General features: G+C 43.2%; 1 protein-coding gene across 1 annotated transcript in view; it reads left to right on the top strand.

Moving 5' to 3' along the window:
• LOC126262968 (acetylcholine receptor subunit beta-like 1) overlaps window positions 1–24464 on the top strand; it is an 845533-nt gene that overhangs the window by 160908 nt on the left and 660161 nt on the right. The gene's annotated exons all lie outside the window — the stretch shown is intronic.

The raw sequence follows: 24464 nt of genomic DNA, 5'->3' as shown, positions 1-24464 counted from the left end.
TTTTCTAATCGTTTAGAGCCCAATCGATATAGTCACGAGCCCAGGACATGCGGTGCAGGTGATGTACAAAGGCAGTCACGTAGGTCGTCTGCTGCCATGGTCTATTAATGCCAAATGTCGCCCCACTGTCCTAACGGATACGTTTGTCATATGTCCCACACTAATATCTGCGGTTACTTCACGCAGTGTTGGTTTATCTGTAAGCAATGCCAACTCTACGCAAACGTCGCTGCTCTAGCTCGTTAAGTGAAGGCCCTCGGACACGACGTTGTCCATAGTGAGAGGTAATACCTCAAATGTGGCATTCTCGGCACTCTTAATACTGTGCATCCCGGAATATTGGATTCCCTAACAATTTCCAAAATGGAATGTCCCACACGTCTAGCTCCGCCTTCAAAGTCTGCTAATACCCACCGTGCGGCCATAACCACGTCAGAAACCTTTCTGTACGAATCACAAACGATAGCTCCGCTAATGAACTGTTCTTCTATACCTCTTGTACGTGTTATCACTGAAATCGGGAATTTCCAGGCTCGGGGAAATGACATGGAGGGACTAAGCCCCTTTAACTAACATCATTTATCCTTGAATAACAACATTTATTTTTATATAGTTTTTGGTTAACAACAGACCCCTCTCGAAACAATTGAGAAAATTGAAGTTAATTTCGGTTCTAGGCGCTACAGTCTGGAACCGCGCGACCTCTACGGTCGCGGGTTCGAATCCTGCCTCTGGCATGGATGTGTGTGATTTCATTAGGTTAGTTAGGTTTAAGTAGTTCTAAGTTCTAGGGAACTGATGACCTCAGCAGTTAAGTCCCATAGTGCTCAGAGCCATTTGAACTGTTTTTTTGAAGTTAATTTGATAATACAAACACGTAGGCGTTCAAAATGGTGAATGAGGCAGCCGTTGAATTACAACAATAATAACCTCAAATCAATTCAAGAAATAAGACCTTCACAATATTAGCCTTTTAAAAAATTTTTAAATTTAAAATTTAAAATCAATCAGCCAATTAAAAAAATTACAATAAAACTTAGAACAAGGATACAATATATATTAAACATTAAGGAGAAAATTTGTTTTGCAAAGCCAGTTAATCAAAGGCCCCTTGGCCGCCAGCAGAATTTCATTTACAGTGCAAGTCAGATAACGTAAACCGCCAGGACGCGCACTGCAAACAGTAAATGCAGTTAACAAACAAGAAAGATAAGTGTCTGAAAAAAGTTGATACACCCTTCGAAAAAAGCTTCGCTAACAAAGAACTACTGAAAAGGAACTGTCATTTCTTCCAGGAAGGAATATAAATAACAACCCACTAGGGCCTTACCATTAGCTGGAGCTCACAACATGCTTAAAGGGCTGGATAATAGTGATACCAGAGAGTCCATCACGTTCTAAAGCATCTTGAAAAAAAATTTTTAAAACTCAGAAACAGATCATTCTCTTGCATAATAATTTTAAAACGAACACAATAAGAAATACTAGATAAGGCGTAGCGCCCTGAGATAGATAAGCGTGGCAGCTGTGCGCATTACATAGCCATAACAACATTAGTCATGGCAAATTTTTTTAAGAGAACACGCTGGCCAGCAGATTAACATTAGTTACTTTAGAATCACAGAGAGTAGACAGGGCAACACACTAGTCCTAGAATCACAGAGCCAAATCATAAGGCGTACATGACGACTCAATGAACATAAACACGAACATGTGCTCAAACAGTTTTGGGAGCGGGAAATCGGTGCACAGAGCTGATCAGGTAGCTGCGCCCAACATATGCGATCCAGATCTTTGCCTTCTGCACAGTTCTGACGAAGAAGATCAAACGACGACCCGGAAAAGACGACGTGCCGATCCACACCGCGTGTCCTTTGCTCCAAGATTTGCTGCTGCCCCAGCTTAACACTGTGCGGAAATGAAATGAAATGTTGTGTGGCTAGGGCCTCTCGTCGGGTAGACCGTTCGCCTGGTGCAGGTCTTTCGAGTTGACGCCACTTAGGCGACCTGCACGTCGATGGGGATGAAATGATGATAATTAGGACAACACAACACTCAGTCCCTGAGCGAAGAAAATCTCCGACCCAGCCGGGAATCGAACCCGGGACCTTGGCATTGACATTCCGTCACGCTGACCACTCAGCTACCGGGGCCGGACACTGTGCGGAAAGTACCCGCCAACTCCTGCGCCGCGCCTCTTCCTGGAAGCGACTCTAGCGGCGGCTTTTGAAGACCAGGCGACGCAGCGATAACCGCACAAAGGAGTAATTCGCGCCCCCTGGTGAGACGCCACCTAAAAGTTATCGATAGTGGGAAGGTGAAATTAGCTGCCACGCCTTAACTACCTCCATCTATATACGTGCATACCTCTATCTCACGACTTCTGTCACCTGATTATATATGAGTTGTGCAGTGGTAGCTGTTGCGATAGCAGATATACACTAAAGCGCCAAAGTAACTGATATAGGCATGCATATTCAATTACTGAGACGTGTAAATAGCAGAATACGGCATTGCGATCGGCAACGCCTATGTGTGACAAGAAGTGTGGCACAGTTGTTAGCTCGGTTACTGCTGCTGCAATGGCGGGTTATCGAGATTTAAGTGAGACTGAACATTGTGTTAGAGTCGGCGCACGAGCGATGGAACATAGTATTTTCGAGGTAGCGATGAAGTGGGATTCTCCCGTAGGACCATTTCAGGGAGTGTATCGTGAATGTCAGGAATCCGGTAAAACATCAAATCTACGACGTCGCTGCGGTCGGACAAAGATCCTGCTAGAACGGGACCAATGACGACTGAAGAGAATCGTTCAACGTGACAGAAGTGCAACCCTTCCGCAGATTGCTACAGATTCCAGCGTTGGGCCACAACGTGCGAAACATTCAACGAAACATCATCGATACGGGCTGTCGGAGCCGGAAGCCCAGTCGTGTACCCTTGATGACTGCACTACACAAAGCTTTACGCCTCGCCTGGGTCCGTCAACACCGACATTGGCTGTTGATGACTGGAAACATGTTGCCTGATCGGACCGGTCTCGTTTCAGGTTGTTTCGAACGGATGGACGTGTACCGGTAAGGAGACAACCTAATTAATCCCTGGATCCTGCATGTCAGCAGGGGACTGTTCAAGCTGGTGGAGGCTCTCTAATGATTTGGGGCGTGTGCAGTTGGAGTGATATGGGATCCCTGGTACTGCTGGATACGACTCTGACAGGTGACACGTACGAGTACGTAAGCATCCTGTCTGATCACCTGCTTCAATTCATGTACATTGTGTATTCTGCCGGATTTGGGCAACTCGGTCAGGACAATGCGACACCCCACACGTCCAGAATAGCTACAGAGTGGCTCCAGGAACATTCTTCTCAGTTTAAACACTTCCAATGCCCACCTAACTCCCTAGATATGAACAGTATTGAGCATATCTGGGATGCCTTGCAACATCCTGCCCGGAAGAGATCTTCACTCTCTCGTACTCTTACGGAGTTGTGGACAGCCCTGCAAGACTCAAGGTGTCAATTCGCTTCAGCACAACTGCAGACATTAGTCGAGTCTATACCGCGTCGTACTGCGGCTCTTCGGGGTACTTGCGGGGGCCCTACACAATATTAGGCAGGTGTACCAGTTTCTTTATCTCTTCAGTGTATGTGTGAAGTGGTGGCTATCACATCGTAGTGGTCACGAGGACTCCTTCCGTCTCTTTCGTATCAGCGTATTATCCTAGGGAAAAATACTCTCTCCTTTTTACAAATATTCTCGAATATTTGCGAATGCTCTGAAATATTCTCGAATGATCTAGAATACATCTTAGAAATGGCAAGCATCGCATTGATTCACCGATCAGCTGTGAAACGTAGTCAGGAGATAGAAACAACTCATCGAGGTAGTGCATCTGCTAACGAAGGGAAACTACGTAAATGTAAGTTCATTGACTGAACGAATAATTTTACTGACAAAAATTATCGCAGTTCAACAAATAAATCAGCGAAAACAGAATATAATACATGTGAAAGACAGTATATTTAAATTCATAGACGTAATTGTGAAATAGACGAAAATTTAAACTTCGCAACATAGTTCTTAAATTCGCACATTATTCCAGGTGAGCCTCCCAATAAAGCTTATTAATTGCATCATAAACGCGAAAATATTAACCGGAAAAGAAAAAGGCGACGTCACAAGCAAACCGCGAATTGCAATTTCAGCTAATTCACGATTTAGCTTTAAAAACTCTCCATCATCCGAAGATTAGCATAGAGCGACTACTAATAAAGCACAAGGACAAACATTCCAATGTGAACCAAAAACAATCGTGATTATTACGTACGGAGAGTGTTCATGTGTTCGACTACCATAAAATTTATTCGTTTTTGCACCTGAAAGCAAAACATTAAATGTAGCTTATTATAACATACTTTGAATATGTTAGACGCAATAAAAATCAACAAGTAACTTAATATTTTATCGCAATTCAGAAATCAAATGAAAAAAGAGCAAGTGATGCGCATGCTGATGAGCTAGTACTCAGATAGAACCAGGAAGCAAAAAAGAAAAAAAACTCCGCCCGAACAGTCCATGAAGACTCAACGGTACCGAGTGGACACCGTGTCATCCTCAGCCTACAGGGGTCACTTGATGCGGATATGGAGGGGCATGTGGTCAGCACACCGCTCTCCCGGCCGTATGTCAGTTTACGAGACCGGAGACGCTACTTCTTAATCATGCAGCTCCTCAGTTTGCCTTACAAGGGCTGTGTGCACCCCGCTTGCCAACAGCGCTCGACAGACCGAATGATCACCCATCCAAGTGTTAGCCCAGACCGACAGCGCTTAAGTTCGGTGATCTGACGGGAATCGTTGATACCATTGCGACAAGGCCATTGGCAAAACCAGGAAGTAACGCAGTTCGTTTTACTAGTCAGACGCATCGTCAGATATGTGGAAATTATAGAATTTTAAAAAAGAACATCGCTAATCAGTGAAAGCTGCCTCTTCTTATAACTTAAACCATTGTCCTACTGGCAAAACGATAAGTATATATATAAATACCGCTCTTTATCACAATGAAATACGGAGAGGTGGGGTTGTAAGTGGCGATCAAAAAGTTTCCTTGCGAAGCCATACAGTCTAGAATCGGTGCACCAATTAGTCAAAATTGCCATCATCATTGAGGCAATCTTACCATACTGCGTGAGGACATCCGAAACTCTTTGGCTGCACATCCTCGTCAGACAACAATCGTCGACCCTTGAAGGCCTTTTTAGGGGACCGAAGGCGTTGTGATCACGAAGGGATCAGGGCTGCAGGATGGGTGGAGGGGGAGGAGGGGGGGGGGACGTGCTTGTTTGAATCCCATTTCAGTTGGCGTAACTTGTGTGTTATATTTGCGGTATGGCGACGTGCTGTATCATGAAAGTGCACGACCGCTTGTATCGGTTTCCCCGGAAGTTTCGCCTTAATTGTATGTACATTTTTTATTTACCTATGGGTGTCTACCGGTGTTTGTCGTTCGGCAACAAGAAAAGAATGACAGCACGTCGGTCCTGTTTGGACCCATTTGGTAATAACGTCGTCACAGTTCACGTTTCCGCATTTAGCGCTCGATGTCGGAAAGACACGAATGCCTTAGATCGCCATTTATGTCTGTCGCGTACTTTTTTTGTAAGCTCTTTGGTCGGGTGCGTGATAAAGCACAACTAAGAAGGGAATGGTCCAGTCCGACATGTCGAATCCCACACTGAAATTTTTTGTGCAGAAAAAATACAACAAAAGTTATGCACTTTCAAAATTTTAGCTGCTAAGCCGCACTACAGGTATTTTTTAAAAGTGGTTAGAGCTACTCGTTTTTGTCACACGACGAACCGTTTATGACAGTGATTTGTACAACCCTTTCTGCCTACCGCGCGTTCGATAGTGACAGGAGCGCAGTGCAAATATCTGGAGTGTCACAAGCGAACCTGAAGCATCTAAACCAAACAAAAAAGTCATGTATCATAAATGTAAGAGGAAGTTTACCGGCCGTGGCGTTCATGCGGTTCTAGGCGCTACAGTCTGGAACCGCGCGACCACTACGGTCGCAGGTTCGAATCATGCCTCGGGCATGGATGTGTGTGATGGCCTTAGGTTAGTTAGGTTTAAGTAGTTATAAGTTCTAGGGGACTGATGACCTCAGAAGTTATGTCCCATAGTGCTCAGAGACATTTTTTTGACCGCGCTGTTTGGTTCCCTCCACCGAATCAACCAACCAACCAATCAATAACGACTAATTTTTTAAAATCAAATCTTTCATATATACACATTATATTGTAACAAGTCCTATAGCACAGTCCTCATGATAATTTTGAAAAATATATATTTTAGTAACAACTAAACAGTTACTTGTTTGCTCCCCATAGTTGTCGCAATACAGCGAGGTGTAATCTGAATCACGAAAACATTTTCCTTACATCAAACACACCTAACGAAAGAAAAATTAATGCTTGTTTTGTTTAGGAAGAACTGCGGTGGAGTAAGAAATCGTCCTTGCCGCTGCTCTGCTTGTCGAGCTGCCTACCGATTCTACTTAAAGCAATCCGCACGATATGCCGATGCAAACTGATAATGCAAGAATGTCTGAAATTTAAGAATACTGTTCTCCTTTTCTCAGATAACACGGAGCTATGGGAAATTATATTATCTGACAATTTCCTCAAAACTACTTTCCACGATCGAAAAAATTCTTTATCGAGTGTCACTTGGTTGTTCTGTATGTCATTTGAAACAAAAGCAACGATTAATTTCCACGACAGGTTAGAAACCATTTCGAATGAAATGTTAAAAACAATTCTTTCATATTTTTCGTTCTTTTGATATGAGACTAGTCTTTTGATATGATTTTTGCCACTAAACATCCTATTCTTTCGGTTTTCGTCCTAATATGCCTTGAGGTTCCTAAAGATAGTTATAAAGCTGCGGAAACAGTAGTCTCTTCATGCTTAGCACTGTCATAGTTGTATATGAAAGCATTAATCGATTGTACAACAAAAAAATGGTTCAAATGGCTCTGAGCACTATGGGACTTAACATCTGTGGTCATCAGTCCCCTAGAACTTAGAACTACTTAAACCTAAGTAACCTAAGGACATCACACACATCCATGCCCGAAGCAGGATTCGAACCTGCGACCGTAGCGGTCGCGCGGTTCCGGACTGAGCGCCTAGAACCGCTAGACCACCGCGGCCGGCCGATTGTACAACAGCTCTTGTCTTTTTCGCCTCACTGTTCTTTCACGGAACTTGACCGGTCGGTTTTATACACAGCAGATGTGAGAATAACAGCAGCCTTCGTATTTATGTCCGCATACGAGTTAATGGCATCTTAGCAGAAGTAAACTTCTTTCTTTTGCGACTTGCAAAACTCTATGATTTTTTGAATCTGTTAACTAGATCGAAGAACGCTTGAAATAAGCAATGTTCACCTCAACTGTGGTTTGGAGGGCCCAGTCTCGTAGATCTCCATCGGTAATGGTGCACTGTCTCTCAAGAGCAGCTCATGTCTCATGAAGACCCTTCTAAACAACTGTTGGTCATGTTATTTATTCAAGTATAGGGAGCTACGTACGTTATTAATGGAGGGTAACGGGACACTGTGGACAGCCCGTACAGTAAATCTTTCTGATAATCATTCTTTTGCAAGCTTGAGAATTTCATTTTGACACGTCTTTATGACTTCACGTAAGTCTTACTAACACTTATGCAGTTCACAGTCAGATTTTACGAAGCACAACTGTGTTTTCACACTGCTTAACATTAAGCGTTAAACATAATGAGTATTCCTTCAGTTTTTATTTCCATTGTTTAAACTTACACTTCCTCAAAAGAAACTAGAAATTGTTACCGATTTTAAATGAGTTGCAATTTTGGTGAACAGCTACCACGGACAGCGGTTTCAGAGAAACGATAACTGAAATTCGCTTTACAAATTACGATCGCACTGAGTCGTGTTATCTGTTTACGGATGCGCCATCAACCATGGATCTGTGCCTGCTGCTATGTTGCGCGTGTGCATTTCGCGACAGCTCGAGTAGGGTTTTACAATTATCCAGTCGCCATGCGAGCTACGAATTTGGCAATTTTCTACTATTTAAAAAAAAAAATACTTGCAATGCTTCCTAGGGGCTGAAGTTCTACTGCGGTCTTTCTTTCGGTGTATTCTTCCCGTATAATTAATTCCAGTACGTGTTTCGACAGGTGGGATTGTACCATACCCTAGTGAGACACTTCTTGTTAGGGACATAACGGTCTGATCGATGTGTACAGACCTCAAACTAGCATAGTCTTCTGTAACACTTGTAATTTGGCTCCTCTTTTTGTTTAAGCTAACTCGCGTATTTTGGGTGAATTTTAATAGGAAATCGGATTTCATGGTTACAGTATGAAAGGAGAACTTATTCCCAAGGTACACACGCTAGTTACAGAACTTAACCGTGCGTCTGTTGACACATGCTCTATCTACAGTTCCCATAATTTCAGTCAAAACTCCCATAATAATACACTACTGGCCCCTAAAATTGCTACACCACGAAGATGACGTGCTACAGACGAGAAACTTAACCGACAGGAAAAAGATGATGTGATATACAAATTATTAGCTACTCAGAGCATTCACACAAGGTTGGCGCCGGTGGCGACACCTACAACGTGCTGACATGAGGAAAGTTTCCAACCGATTTCTCATACACAAACAGCAGTAGACCGACGTACCCTGGTGAAACGTTGTTGTGATGCCTCGTGTAAGGAGAAATGCGTACCATCACGTTTCCGACTTTGATAAAGGTCAGATTGTAGCCTATCGCCATTGCGGTTCATCCTGTCACACATTGCTGCTCGCGTTGGTCGAGATCCAATGACTGTTATCAGAATATGCCAACGGCCTCGTATCACTAGCAGTCGAGATGACAGGCATCTTATCCGCATGGCTGTAACGGATCGTGCAGCCACGTCTCGATCCCTGAGTCAACACATGGGGACGTTTGCAAGACAACAATCATCTGCACGAACAGTTCGACGACGTTTGCAGCATCATAGCCTATCAGCTCGGAGACCACGGCTGCGTTTACCCTTAATGCTGTATCACAGACAGGAGCGCCTGCGATGGTGTACTCAACGACGAACCTGGGTGCACGAATGGCAAAACGTCATTTTTTCGGATGAATCCGGGTTCTGTTTACAACATCATGATGCTCGCATCCGTGTTTGGCGACATCGCGGTGAACGCACATTGGAAGCGTATATTCGTCATCGCTGTACTGGCGTATCACCCGGCGAGATGGTATGGGGTGCCATTGGTTACACGTCTCGGTCACCTCTTATTCGCACTGACGGCACTTTGAACAGTGGACGTTACATTTCAGATGTGTTACGACGCGTGGCTCTACCCTTCATTCGATTTCTGCGAAACCCTACATTTCAGCAGGGTAATGTACGACCGCATGTTGCAGATCCTATACGGGCCTTTCTGGATACAGAAAATGTTCGACTGCTACCCTGGCCAGCACATTCTCCAGATCTCTTACCAATTGAAAACGTCTGGTCAATGGTGGCCGAGCAACTGGCTCGTCACAATACGCCAGTCACTACTCTTGATGAACTGTGGTACCGTGTTGAAGCTGCATGGGCAGCTGTACATGTACACGCCATCCAAGCTCTGTTTGACTCAATGCCCAGGCGTATCAAGGCCGTTATTACGGCGAGAGGTGGTTGTTCTCGGAACTGATTTCTCAGGATCTATGCTCCCAAATTGCGTGAAAATGTAATCACTCGTAAGTTCTAGTATAATTTATTTGTCCAATGAATTCCCGTTTATCATCTGCACTTCTTCTTGGTGTAGCAGTTTTAATGGCCTGTAGTGTACTATCGTAAATACGACCAGGTTACATCTACATCTACATGGATAATCTGCAAATCACATTTAAGTGCCGGCAGAGGGTTAGTCGAACCACCTTCACAATTCTCTATTATTCCAATCTCGTACAGCGCGCGGAAAGAACGAACACCTATATCTTTCTGTACGAGCTCTGATTTCTCTTATTTTAACGTTGTGATCGTTTCTCCCTATGTAGGTCGGTGTCAACAAATTATTTTCGCATTCGGAGGAGGAAGTTGGTGATTGGGATTTCGTGACAAGATTCCGTCGCAACGAAAAACGCCTTTGTCTTAATGAAATCCAGCCCAAATCCTGTATCATTTCAGTGACACTCTCTCCCATATTTCGCGATAATACACAACATGCTGCTCTTCCTTGAACGTTTTCGACGTACTCCGTGAATCCTGTGTGGTAAGGATCTCACAATGCGCAGCAGTATTCTAAAAGCAGACGGACAAGCGTAGTGTAGGTAGTCTCCTTAGTAGATCTGTTACATTTTCCAAGTGTCCTGCCAATGAAACGCAATCTTTGGGTAGACTTCCCTACATCGTTTTCTATGTGTTCCTTCCAATTTAATTATTCGTAATCGTAATTGCTAGGTATTTAGTTGAATTTACGGCCTGTAGATTTGACTGATTTATCGTGTAACCGAAATTTAACAGATTCCTTTTAGCACTCATGTCGATGACCTCACACGTTTCGTTATTTAGGGCCAACTGCCAATTTTCGCACCATTCAGATATCTTTTCTAAATCGATTTGCAATTTGTTTTGATCTTCTGATGACTTTGTTAGTCGATAAACGACAGCGTCATCTGCAAACAACCTAAGACGGCTGCTCAGATTGTCTCCCAAATCGGTTATAGATAAGGAACAGCAAAAGGGCTTGTAACTCTACTTTGGGGAACGCCAAAAATGACTTCTGTTTTACTCGATTACTTTCCGTCAATTATTACGAGCTGTGGCCTCTCTGACAGGAAATCACAAATCCAGTCACATAACTGAGACTATATTCCATAAGTAGCCAATTAACTACAAGCCGCTTGTGTGGTACAGTGTCAAAAACCTTCCGGAAATCTAGAAATACGGAATCAATCTGAAATCCCTTGTCAATAGCACTCAACACTTCATGGCAGCAAAGAGCTAGTAGTGTTTCACAGGAACGATGTTTTCTAAATCCATGTTGACTGCGTGTCAATAGACCGTTTTCTTCGAGGTAATTCGTAACGTTCGAACACAATACATGTATGTCCAAAATCCTGCTGCATATCGACGTTAATGGTATGGACCTGTAATTTAGTGGATTACTCCTACTGCCTTTCTTGAATATTGGTGTCACCTGTGCCACTTTCCACTCTTTTGGTACGGATCTTTCGTCGAGCGAACGGTTGAATATGATTGTTAAGCATGGAGCAAATGCATCAGCATACTCTGAAAGGAACCTAATTGGTATACAGTCTGGACGAGAAGACTTGCTTTCATTAAGTGATTTAAGTTGCTTCACTACTCCGAGGATATTTACTTCTACGTTACTCATGTTGGCAACTGTTTTTGATTTGAGGTACCCTTCATAATGTTATGTCCTCTTCCTTCAGTTCTGAATCTTGTATTTGCCACAATTTTTAAAAATATTCTATCCACTTATCTTCATCAATTATATTTAGTTCTGAAGCATCTTTCTGTGCCCTATTTAAGTGTAGGCAAAATTTGCGTCCTATTTATGTTTCTACTTTAGTTAAATAAAGATCCCATGACTCTTGTTGTACTTGCTTAGTTTCTTGTTTGGCACGTTTCCGTTTTTGCTTATACTGCTATTAAGTTCGTGGTGTGTTATTCTGCAGCGGTTTTTTGTGCCCTCTGTCTTTGTCTTCAATAATATTTGCCATATTTTCACTCTGAACCCTTAATCCTTTCTTTCTCCTTAACTTATTTTTTCCCAGTTCCTCATATGCCATTCCTCATACGAGTTCTTCACTGTTTTTTCATTCTTTCTCTACATCCTCGACAGTTGGAGTGGGTGTCAATATTTCTGAAGCCTATTTTGACAAAAGTTTCTAATACTTCATGTTTCAGAAGGTAACCTTAAAGACATCTCCAACTTTCTTCCACTCTTCTATCACTGTAAGTGTCGTCCTGAGTGATCAGAACAGACATCACTTCCAACCCCCGCCCCCCTCTCCCCCCCCCCCCACCTCCACCCCTACCATTCAATGTAAATTGAGGTGTATCTTTTCACAGTAAAAAAGAAAAGAAGGTGGTGATCTTCAACTGACTGAAGGTTGCAAACTATGTAAGTCCTTCATCAGCTTGGTTGGTGTGTTTCTCTCCAAATGTATCCAAAGCTCTTGAGAAAGGTATGTTGCTTACGGTAGCATTTAAATCTCTATAAATGAGAGCCCGATAACTTTTATTTATTGCATGTGCATACACAACTGTAACTACTAAATATCCTCTGTCGATTTTAAATTGACCGGTGACAATTCTTCATTAGTGAAGAAATATTCTATATTTTTTTCTTTCCCATTTGTTGTTTATTATGACTGACACCCACAACTCGCTCGTGTTTTGTAAGGGACTCTGCAGTATGCCGTTGTATAGTAATTGAAATCCATTGTGCCTTTTAACTTATGTATCTATTTACGATCTCTTGATTTATGCTCTAACTCCATTTCTTTGTTTCCAATCACTCTTACGTCCCATGTTGTCATTGTTATCCTATCTATAATACCTAATGGTTTATCCTTGAATCCTAGGTCGTCTCCACGATCCATCATTTTTGAGCCGAGATTGTGTGTTTTGTGAAGAGATCCAGTGCGTATGACATCCACTGGCAGCGTTACAGGCACTGCGTAGACTGCGTTTGGTGACGACTTTGCCCTATCACAGCTTCCGAGCCCGTTGCGCAATCTTTCGGATTATCAATCGTAGCCAGATCGCCGTTTAAAGGCTCCAGTCTGTCCCTGTCCTGAAGAAATGTCTTCCGCCTCTTCGCCGGCCGGAGTGACCGAGCGGTTCTAGGAGCTTCAGTCCGGAACCGCGCGACCGCTACGGTCGCAGGTTCGAGTCCTGCCTCGGGCAGGGTAAATTATGTTTACTTCTCATTCTTGCAATGGGTGTCGGAATTGTAGTGCCGAAACACGAAAAGAAATGTGAATAAAATATTATACTACGGTTCCTCCCCGATACTGCTATATGGAAGTGAGTTACGGGTTTTAAATAGAAAACAAAAAAAACACACAACGAAGTTCCGCATTTATAATGGTAATCGCATATCTCCACTGACGTTTCGTAAGACGGTATTGTTTGTTAGAAGACATTGTGGAGCCATACAAATTTGACGGATTCCCCCGTGTCGCTTGGGCGAGCATCATGGTTGACAAATTTACTTTTTTACGGCTGACCAGCACACATAATTGTTCATGGTTACTCAAAATGTGCTCAAAAATTGAGAGAAAATGTTTTTTGGAATATATGTACGTCCAGTATGTTTCCGTGCCTAATTGGATTTTCAGCAGAATATGTACGCGTATGTGCCAATGGAGTATTTCAGCGAGCGTATGATTAGTACTCCGGCAAAGTGCTAATGTCAGCCAATCAACATCATCCGAAAGGACAGTGAGAGAGGGAGCCGATCTCGATTACCTGTACGAGTGCCGGTGAGCCACCGCGGCGCCCTTGACGGAACTGTGCCTAAGCAGCCTGAATCTCTCCTCAAAGAGCGAAATTGACAACATCCGAACCAGAGAAGATAAATTACCATGTAATAGAAGCACGTGGAAACAGTTCTTACTTGTCTCCATCGAGTTTGTTTTCAGGACTGCCAGAAGACGCACTCTTCACTTCCTGTTACAGTTTGTTGTCTGGAAAGAAGACTCTCATATTCTTACGGCACCTGGTGTTGATGAAACTATAAATGAAATATCCACGCACGCTGACATGGTTCAAGCTACTGAAGATCTTCCACATAAAAAAAAAATATCACCAGTTTATGCGAAAACACCCTGCACCCTCGGATTATCGAACATGTGGATGTATCGCTGTGGCGTAAATCATGCTTTTAAGTGACCACATAGCCCGAATGTCAAAAGAGTAAGATCGTTTGAATGTGGAAACAGTACCACTGCATCTTCTCGATCAGTCCATCGTTCATTAAGCGCTCGTGCTTTACGCTTGAACGATTTAACACGAAAGTATTTTTGCCTTAGTGCTGCCTCAGGGCCTCAGTTATGTCTTACTGAAAGCAGATTTCCTCGCTGAAAAGACACTAGCTTATCGTACGTGATGGTTCCCAGAAAATTGACGAGATATTATAGTTAGATGTCCTTCCAAATTTGTTATATTGCATTTCAGTTACATGTAGAATTGTAAATTTTTATTTCGAACTGCTTTTTCTCTGCTCTCCTTATTATTATCTCTTTAATTCTAGTCGCACAGGTTGAAATCTGTCAGTTGTTCACTATACAGGAAAAAACTAGAGCTTCACCAACAAACTTTCAGACGTTGATCAAAGATGCTTTCTACGGATTTTGCTATCAGGAGTACAGCTTCCGGCGGATCGTTTCGTTTTTCCGGCAATGTTAATTGTACGTTAACAATGATACTCAACAGTAGGGTAAATTTAGTGATGAAGAGCTGTCCTCGTGCACGGGTTCACTGAATGCAATGGAGGAGCGGCACAACGACACTATGCAGGAACGTTCCTGCTGAGACGCCAAACGCGTCACATTTTAACTTCTCATGGTAGGGGTTCACAGTCATGCAGAACTTCTTAAAGGACATTTTATTCGCCGTTAACTATAGAACTTATTTGATTCACTATTTCCCTATTGCAGTTTCGGCGTTTGGTCAATTTTCAAACGGTACTGCGAAAGCTAAAATACACTGAAAAGTCAAAGAAACTGGTACACCTGCCTAATGTTGTGTAGGGTCCCCGCGAGCACGCAGAAGTGGCATAACACGACGTGGCGTATAGGCCTACTCGACTGATGTCTGAATTAGTGCTGGAGGGAACGAACAGCATGAATCCTGCAGGGCTGGTCATCAATGAGTACGAAGGGGTGGTGATCTCTTCTGAACAGCACGTTGCAAGGCAACCCAGTTTCGCTCAATGATGTTCGTGTTTGGGGAGTTTGGTGGCCAACGGCAGTTTTTCAATTCAGAAGAGTGTTCCTGAAGCCACTCTGTAGCAATTCTCGAAGTCTGGGGTGTCGCATTGTCCTGCTGGAATTGACCAAGACCGTCGGAATGCACAATGAACATGGATGGATGCAGGTGATCAGACAGGATTCTTACGTACGTGTCACATGTCATAGTCGTAACTACACATATCAGGGGTCCCATATAACTCATGCTGCACACGCCCCACACTATTACAGAGCCACACTGGACTCGCATTCGGGAGGACGACGGATCAATCCCGTGCCCGACCATCCTGATTTAGGTTTTCCGTGATTTCCCTAAATCGCTCAAGGAAAATGCCGGGATGGTTCCTTTGAAAGGGCACGGCCGACTTCCTTCCCCGTCCTTCCCTAATCCGATGAGACCGATGACCTCGCTGTTTGGTCTCTTCCTTCAAACAACCCAACCCATTACAGAGCCACCACCAGCTTCAACAGTCCTTGTTGAGATACGGGAGTCAGGAATTCAAGAGGTTGTCTCCATTTCCGTTCACGTCCAACCGCTCGAGCCAATCTGAAACGAGACTCGTCCGACCAGGCAACATGTTTCCAGTCATCAACAGTTCATTGTCGGGACTGACTGGCCCAGGTGAGGCGTAATGCTTTGTGTCGTGCAGTCATCAAGGGTACACGCGCGAGCCTTCGGCGCTGAAAGCCCATAGCGGTGATGTTTCGTTGAATAGTTCGCGCGCTGACACATGTTAATGGCCCAGCATTGAAATCTGTAGAAATTTGCGGAAGGGTTGCGCTTCTGTCACGTTGAACGATTCTCTTTAGTCGTCGTTGGTCCCGTTCTAGCAGTATCTCTTTCCGACCGCAGCGATGTCGGAGATTCGATGTTTTAGCCGATTCTTGATATTCACGGCACACTCGTGAAATGGTCGTACGGGAAAACCCCACTTCGTCGCTACCTCTGAGATGCAGTGTCCCATAGTTCGTTCACCGACCACAGCACCCTCTCAAACTCACTTAAATCTTGATAACCTGTCATTGCAGCAGCAGTAGCCGATCTAACAACTGCGCCAGACACTTGTTGTCTTATACAGGGTGTTACAAAAAGGTACGGCCAAACTTTCAGGAAACATTCCTCACACACAAAGAAAGAAAATATGTTATGTGGACATGTTTCCGGAAACGCTTAATTTCCATGTTAGAGCTCATTTTATTACTTCTCCTCGAATCACATTAATCATTGAATGGAAACACACAGCAACAGAACGTACCAGCGTCACTTCAAACACTTTGTTACAGGAAATGTTCAAAATGTCCTCCGTTAGCGAGGAGACATGCATCCACCCTCCGTCGCATGGAATCCCTGATGCGCTGATGCAGCCCTGGAGAATGGAGTATTGTATCACAGCCGTCCACGATATGAGCACGAAGAGTCTCTACATTTGGTAACGCGGTTGCGTAGCCAAGAGCTTTCAAATGCCCCCATAAATGAAAGTCAAAAGGGTTGAGGTCAGCAGATCCTGGAGGCCATGGAATTGGTCCGCCTCTACCAATCTATCGGTCACCGAATCTGTTGTTGAGAAGCACACGAACACTTCGACTGAAATGTGCAGGAGCTCCATCGTGCATGAACCACATGTTGTGTCGTACTTGTATAGGCACATGTTCTAGCAGCACAGGTAGAGTATCCCGTATGAAACCATGATAACTTGCTCCATTGAGTGTTGGTGAACGAAACTAAAATGAGCTCTAACATGGAAATTAAGCGTTTCCGGACACATGTCCACATAACATCTTTTCTTTATTTGTGTGTGAGGAATGTTTCCTGAAAGTTTGGCCGTACCTTTTTGTAACACCCTGTATAGGCTTTGCTGATCGCAGCACCGTACTCTGCCCGTTTACATATCTCTGTATTTGAATATGCATGCCTGTACCACTTTCTTTGAAGCTTCAATATATGACCTGTGCGTAGACATATAATGCTACATACCTCCACATACCAAATGAAACTGCTTAATTTTCTATTCACACTGCAGTGACTTGGCAGTACAGAAGACTCGTGTCGTGCCTGTGTGAATGTGATCGGCTACTCGAATCGTAAAGTCGCCCAGTCTCTTGGTTACCAGGTAGCTGGAGACCTGATTTGAGTATCCTCGTGTGAGTAGGGCCTAAGCGGGACGACGGAACTGTGCCAAATGCCTTTTGGAAGTGAAAGAACACGGCATCAGAAGGTACCGTCGGCTACGTCACCCTGAATCTCGTGGATGAGCACAGCAAGTCAAGTTTCATGACTCGAACAAAAACTTTTGTTGATAAACACTTGCCCGAGTTTTATTGCATGAGGCTCTTCAAGTGGAACAGCTGTGATGTTCTTAAGGCAGCAACCTCAGAACTTCGTCTAAGCGCGTCTTGCTGTAATGATATTAGAGCGCACAATAGTCGATAAACTGGCCTCTAAGAATACGGCATCCATCACTGTCTGGCAAGACAAGAAGTCTGACACACAGGAACGATGAGGCTATTCGGATTAAGTTTTATAGGTGGCATTTTGCTGAAAGTTGAAGAGTTCATGCTGCGGGTCTGGTGGCATACGGAAAGCTCTGTTTTCAACCACGAGAACACTATATTCATCATGTTAATGGCTAGATATCGCCATGGTAAGAAGAATGTGTCGTGGAAATCTTTGTTTAGCGTTTTTTTATGCTTCTTTTCCAAAATTACTTTGTTTTGAAGGATCCTTTCGAAGAAGTATAGCGGACACATTCCACTGCGATGTTTCTGAAGGGAAGTGTGGTCGGAAAAGACCATGGCGGGCTCATTGCGTTGTCTCATGAAACGAGAGACCCCTTCAAGAGCCGGCCGGTGTGGCCGAGCGGTTCTAGGCACTTCATTCCGGAACCGCGCGACCGCTATGGTCGCAGGTTCGAATCCTGCCTCGGGCAGGTTGGTTAGGTTTAAGTAGTTCTAAGTCTTGGGGACTGATGGCCTCAGATGTTAAGTCCCATAGTGCTCAGAACCATTTGAACCCCTTAAAGCATATTGAGCAAGTCAAAGTCCATGTAGCTGAATATCGTCCTGTACGAGACGCTGTATACTGTGCATAATATACTGTCAAGTTGCGCCAGGAAATTGTGAGAATATGTTATGTACATCTATTAACAGTTTAAAAATACAAAAAGACTTTGGGGATAGGGAAGAAAGGTAGATAATGAAAATCGCATTGTGACCCACCCTACGTATCCCTTTCCAATCGAGAAGGACTGTTACTGGCTCTGTTAATGAGTTGCCGGAGTTAAGCAACTTTTCCGTTCAACACCAGTCCATGAGGAATTGTAGATGCATTGAAACTGCTAAAATTACTTACTTGAAGAAGATAGAATTATTCAAAGTTTTCCAGGGTGGATGCTATTCAATGACGAAGTTTTGTTTTAGACGAGGTAAGTTTATTAAGATGGAATATCACCAGATATAACCTGAGTTGAATTCCTAACAAACTGCTCTATCACCAGTGACTCCTATAAGAGTTATTGTGGTGGCGTTTATCGATCGTTGCTCTTTTTTAACTTCGTGAGTGAAGTCTTGTTTTTTCAAGGGGAATGTGACGATTCTGTATACTTCCTGCACCAACCGCACTATTGAATCTGAAGGAAAATGTTGAGTATGAGAAAGGCCACGATTGCCTGATTCTTTACATATATTTACTTGGAGTTACTTGGTTTATTCTGTAAGGCTCTGTCAGACACCCTTATGACAATAAACAGGGTGTTTTGACGACAGTGATTCTTGACTATCCTTACGTAGAAAATGTGACTTGCGGTTTCTCTCCTCTTCTGTATCCCAAAGTTAATGCCTAAGTTTTGCAGCTGACAGCTTTCCAATCTTGTAATGCCTAGGTTTAGCGGCTGACAGGTTTGCAGTGTTGACAAAACCAGGGTAACACATCTGGTGGTTAGAAATTAGTTTGCTACAGACACTCAGTGTGAAATTGGAACTGAAAGCTGTGGTGTCACCGCCAGACACCACACTTGCTAGGTGGTTGCCTTTTAAATCGGCCGCGGTCCATTAGTATACGTCGGACCCGCGTGTCGCCACTGTCAGTGATCGCAGACCGAGCGCCGCCACACGGCAGGTCTAGAGAGACTTACTAGCACTCGCCCCAGTTGTACAGCCGACGTTCATAGCAGTGGTTCACTGACAAATCATGCTCTCATTTGCCGAGACGATAGTTAGCATAGCCTTCAGCTACGTCATTTGCTACGACCTAGCAAGGCGCCGTATTCAATTGATATTTATATTGAAGCATGTACAGTCAAGAGCAATACCTCACGCCAGTCTGCGTGTAATTAAACGCGTGCATTTCGGCCTCCTCTAGCAACACGGTGTTGGCTCTTCTGCCAACACTTCAAAAGCCATGTAAAACGATTCTGAAATAAAGTTGTTGGTTTTATTCCGGCGCCAAAAACCAAGACTAATCATCTTCATTACCATTAATTATTTAGTCTGTAATATAAATTCGTTTTTGTTGCTATGTATAGTTACTGAATCAGCATTTAGTCCCTTATTGCGGTCGGCTGGTATGGCCGTGCGGTTCTAGGCGCTTCAGTCTTCAACCGCGTGACCGCTACGGTCCCAGGTTCGAATCCTGCCTCTTGGCATGGATGTGTGTGATGTCCTTAGGTTAGTTAGGTCTAAGTAGTTCTACGTTCTAGGAGACTGATGACCACAGATGTTAAGTCCCATAGTGCTCAGAGCCATTTGTACCATTTTCGAACCCCTTATTGCGGAGCGGCGCTATTTTGTCAGTAAGAGAATCTGCAACGGGGAGTGTCTATTTATGAACACTGAATCCCGTTATTCTCGTATCGAAAGTGTATTTTGAGCTATTCTCTACGTTCAAATTCATGGTTTCCGGAGGATGCTGTACTGTGCTCCGTTCCACCTGTATAATAGCGGCGAATGCTGGATGAGTCTGTCACTCCCATCATGGTGACGTCACTAGATATATTTATCGTGATACTAGTAGCAAGATAACTACTCGTATGTTAAATAAGGAGACCACAATTGTATTCGTTTGTGAGTTACGAATTATTATCAAGCATTTAATGTACAGAGCTCGTACCGACTGCACCAGCGTCTACTATCAATTAATTGTCGATCTTCGGTGAGCACTGAAACGCATCAATTTTCTTACTATTCGCCCTTGATACTCGCCCCCTTATTGCACTCCCAGCGTGTTTATTTATTTATTTTACAATCGTTGACCTTTGTCACTTATGCGCACACTCTCCCGGCTATGACAACACGCCATTCACACTATCGTTTCTGTGGCTGCTTTCTACCGTCCTTCTGTGACAGCCGCTGTCTTCTGCCTGCTCCCCTGGTGTCCCCTTAGCACGGTGTCTCTGCCTGCCTGTTGTCGCCCTACGATTACATGAACATCATGCACGAGTTCGCAGTAACGAAACAGGAGTTTCTCACTTAACTGACAAGTACAATACTTTCCTGACCGATTCCTTTGTTAACAGTACTTTTGATACCAGAAAACTAAATCAAAGGGGTACTGAATCCATCGGCAAATTCAGATATATATTTATATAGCAAAAATTATTCACTTGTATGTCAGTAAAAATGTGAGGTGACATCTGACGTGTCCAAGGATATAGCCACCTTGCAGGAGTATGTTCAGAATATAACTTTTAATAGTGTTTACTCCCTGAATTAAAAATTAAACAGGTCTCGGAAGGCCCAACGGTACTGACCGACCGCCGTGTCATCCTCAGGCTTTAGGCGTCACCGGATGCAGACATGCAAGGGGCAGCTGGTCTGCGCACCGCTCTCCCGGCCGTTGTCAGTTTACGAGACCGGAGCCGTTAAGCTGTTAAGTAGCTCCTCAATTAGCCTCACAAGGACTGAGTGCAAACAGCTTGCCAACAGCGTTCGGTAGGCTGGTCGGTCACCCATCCAAGTGCTAGTCAAGCCTGACAACTCTTAACTTCGACACCTGGCGGGAACCGGCGTTACCGTTACGGCAAGGCCGTTGGCACTTCCTCAATTAGCCACATTAATTATAAGGATCAAATGTAACGTCGTGAAATGCACACTCAAATAATGCACGTAACTCACACAATAAAATATAATCGGAAATTGCTGCAAAATACAATAAAAATTATATTTGCATGTAATAAAGCCGGGCACTTTTTATCGTCAGGTCACCAGCAACCATATTACTGAGAGATAAAAAGGAAGAGAAAAAATAAGAAGGAAAAGAACAAACAATGTGGTACAAGTCAACGGTGCACAGCAAATACGTATTGTGTTTGTGGAAGCTGAGAGAACGAGTATCGCTTGGTAGTTGTAACAACAGAAAATCTTGTTAGTTTCTTGTTTATTCATACAGTATCATACGTCAGGCCACTATCTCATCACCGTCCCTCTCTCTTAGAGCAATGCCGTAAAGTCTCATTTATTGTGTATACCATGAAGTGAATTAACAACCCCTTCCAAAACTGCTGTCTGTCACATTGTACATATCTCTCTGCTGGCGAAATAGACACAAGTAGTACCTAATGAAGAAATCTAAAAATTACGAGGACTAATATCATAAGAAATTAGGAGTTTCTTAGCGGAATCTCTAGGAAAGTAAAATCCCCCTCATATGCCTCCCATCCCCAGTCACAAAAGTCGGAATACCACTTCCCAAAAGAATGCTGTTTTTATTAGGTTGATGCAACAGTTCGTAACGTTGCAACAAATACCCATGTCAGAGACAGTCATCAACAATATATTCTCTCCTTCACTATTTACAACAGTTCGCCAGCACTGTGGTAATTTTTCGATTCCGCGACTGTAGAAATCACGTGGTTTTAAGGCTAAGAACTCGCCGAGGCATGTTCGGAACGCATTTTCATCCGGAATGGAAGTTTTATGGAGAGTGGAAAATGTGAAAATCAGAGGGCGTAAGATCAGTTGAATAAGGTACGTGTGGAATGAGTTCCCAATCCAACTCCTGTATAGTGTTTTTTGTCAGTCTGTCAGAATGAGGGCGGGTTTTATCGTCGAGTAGCATTTTACCATCTTCGCAGTCGTTGCCCTTGGACTGCGTCTGCGAGACGTCTCAGCAATTGACAGTAAATGTTTGCAGTACTGGTTAGAACTTGTGGAAGCAATTCATAGTATACTACATCCTCATTATTGCACCAGATCCATAACATTATCGTTTGTGGACGGGCGCAGGTCTTTGTACAGGGAGCTGCTGCTTCGTCTGGTCTCCACCATTCCTTTATTTTCCGATACGGGTAGGAATGGTCGGCGTTGTTCACAACCTAGTTGGTGACGAGTAGCAGATATGCATATAATTTTTGTGATATTGGCTTAGAGCTTGCGATCGCCATACACCCAATATTTGAACCTTCCCCACCGCATGGAAATGTCGCACGACAGTGGAATGATCACAGTTCACGAAATTTTCCGGAGCTGGAATACACTGACACTGACGGGTTTAAACGATCTTCATAAAGCCCGAAGTCACTAATGTCAAAATGATCGTCCTTAAAACAAGGAAAACAGTGATCTGTCCAGTGTCATTATCCCTATACACGGCGCAAATATTTATGGCTGCTTCCACTGCTGTCAATCCTCTATGGAGCCCAGACAGAAGAATTTGTCGGAAAAGATCCAGTTTCTCCACTTGGCAGTCCATTTTATAGCGTCCAGAGCTCCACTCACTATCTCAAAATGAGAAAATGACAATATATGAACTTAAACATCATACTGAACTACAAATAAAAAGTTACAATCGATAAATAAATCGACAACAACAGGAATACCAGCATGCAAAACAAAGAAGCTGCGAACGTATGGGCCAGCAAAGTACTAATCCACCAAAAACCATTTCTAATTAGAAATAATGTCAAATATTCACATGCTCTGGCTTTTATACAGATGTTTCTTTTCCTCTTACACGATATTTTAATGCTTCTAATTGTCCATAGCTCACTTGCTTTTTATGGACTTGATCGTCAACTTTTTAAGAGTGCTACTTTCAAATATTGAGACCAATTTGCTATGGAATATATTGAATTTCATATTAGCGCCTCTTTCCATTTATACCTTTTCCCATAAAATCTATTTTAACGTATTCTTGTATTCCAGTCGCGAATGGATCGCGGGGAGAAGATTACTGGTAAGCCTCCGTGTGACCTCGATTCTCTCTCATTTTTTCCTTCACGGCCTTTTCGTGAGATATATGTAGGAGGAAGCAATATACACTGAGATATACTTCCTGATATCGTGTGATACGTTACAAATCCCATGCAGTAAGACTAAACCATGCTGTCTTGATAGACGTGCATAGCGCGGGCCAGAGCGGTGTTGACGTTGCTGGAGTGCTGATTATTCTTCGTGTTTTACTGCTCCTGTGCATAAGTATCGATAAAATAAATATCGCACTAGACTAATCTGGTAGCGCTCTCTTGAATGAGCACGTAAAATTCTACTTTAAAAATCGATTTTGTTTGTAACAGGAAAAGAACCGACACTTTTCTTCGACGCTGGGCACCGCATGAAAGACTTCATGAGTATTTGTGTGGGCTGATTACAGCTACATGCCTCAAAAAAAATTAGAAATATTTGCCGAAACGCCAGAGGAAATGCGCCTGACGACACTTAAGAGAGGCAACGGGTGTAAATCATGTACCCACGACGACCTTCTACTTTGGTAAGTATATAACAGATTATTATGGCATACAATGCCTACTGGCTGATGCACTCAGAAATAATACTGATTTTTATTAATCCGGAGATGGCTCGTCAGTGAGCTGAAACTAGTTATCAGCAAATGAACTTTTGAGATTTTGGCAGTGTCTCCCTATTTGACAAAGAGAAATAGCAACGCAAACACAACTTCTTAATATCCTAGTCACTCTTTTTTCTTCTTTTTTTAAGAGTTTTCCGTGTCATTTAAGATTTGTCTGGTCTGTAAGGTGGAGGTGTTTATTTTCTCTGGCGGTGATATCTTTGTGAAATGCCATAGTATGGGAAGACTGCATCTCAAAAAATAATTAAAAGTGAAGTGAGCTTGGGCACCTGTGTAAGTCTCAAATGCACATGAATTATTTAATTCTTAAAGAATAATTCAGTTTTATAATCTGGGCAAATAAAACTAAACAATAACAGTAATGTGTAAAAGATAGACGTGATTTGCAAATTTTAGGGATATTTCTTTGAAGCACCTTTTTGCTCCAAAAAAAGAACATAAAATTCGTGTGGGAGGGGAATCACCATTTTGTGATTAAATGTACTTCGCTTTATGATATCCTGACAATAAATCCAGTTTCTTCTTTCAAGTGTAAAACAAAATTTAAACCTCACTTCAAAGACACGCTTTCAAAAATGACAAAAGAAAGGTTTCTTACTTATTAAATGCAGTGC

Source organism: Schistocerca nitens, chromosome 6 (assembly GCF_023898315.1).
Source record: "Schistocerca nitens isolate TAMUIC-IGC-003100 chromosome 6, iqSchNite1.1, whole genome shotgun sequence".
NCBI lineage: Eukaryota > Metazoa > Arthropoda > Insecta > Orthoptera > Acrididae > Schistocerca > Schistocerca nitens.
Note: the sequence above shows the minus strand (reverse complement) of the source record. Positions and strands in the feature narration are given on the sequence as shown.